Genomic DNA, 897 nt, shown 5'->3' on the forward strand with positions numbered 1-897 from the left:
AAATGAGGAAAGAGAAAAACAACAAAATGACACCAAACTGAAAATTTTTAGAAAATCAGACTCAAATTTTTCGAAAACTTAAAAGAAAACACAAAGAAGACACCAAACTTAGAATTTTTAAGGATTAGGATAGGACTAAGGACATGCAAATACGAAAAATAAAAGAAAACAAAAGCATGCAATTGACACCAAACTTAAAATATGAAACTAGACTCAAATAAAAGACTCTAAAACAACAAAAATAAAACAGTCCTAATCTAAGCAACAAGATAAGCCGTCAGTTGTCCAAACTCGAACAATCCCCGGCAACGGCGCCAAAAACTTGGTGCACGAAATTGCAATCACACTTTTGTAATCCCGCACAACTAACCAGCAAGTGCATTGGGTCATCCAAGTAATACCTTACGTGAGTAAGGGTCGATCCCACGGAGATTGTCGGCTTGAAGCAAGCTATGGTTATCTTGTAACTCTTAGTCAGGATATCAATAATTATCAGGTTTGATTGTGAAAAGTAAAGAACATGAAATAAGTACTTGTTTTGCAGTAATGGAGAATAGGTTGAGGTTTTGGAGATGCTCTATCTTCTGAATCTCTGCTTTCCTACTATCTTCTTCTTCATGCACGCAAGGCCCCTTCAATGGCAAGTTGTATGTAGGGTTTCACTGTTGTCAATGGCTACCTCCCATCCTCTCAGTGAAAATGTTCAACGCGCTCTGTCACAGCACGCTAATCATCTGTCGGTTCTCAATCAGGTTGGAATAGAATCCAGTGATTCTTTTGCGTCTGCCACTAACGCCCAGCCCTCAGGAGTTTGAAGCTCGTCACAGTCATTCAATCCTTGAATCCTACTCAGAATACCACAGACAAGGTTTAGACCTTCCGGATTCTCTTGAATGC

This window comes from Arachis duranensis, chromosome 3 (genome assembly GCF_000817695.3).
Source record: "Arachis duranensis cultivar V14167 chromosome 3, aradu.V14167.gnm2.J7QH, whole genome shotgun sequence".
NCBI classification, from domain to species: domain Eukaryota; kingdom Viridiplantae; phylum Streptophyta; class Magnoliopsida; order Fabales; family Fabaceae; genus Arachis; species Arachis duranensis.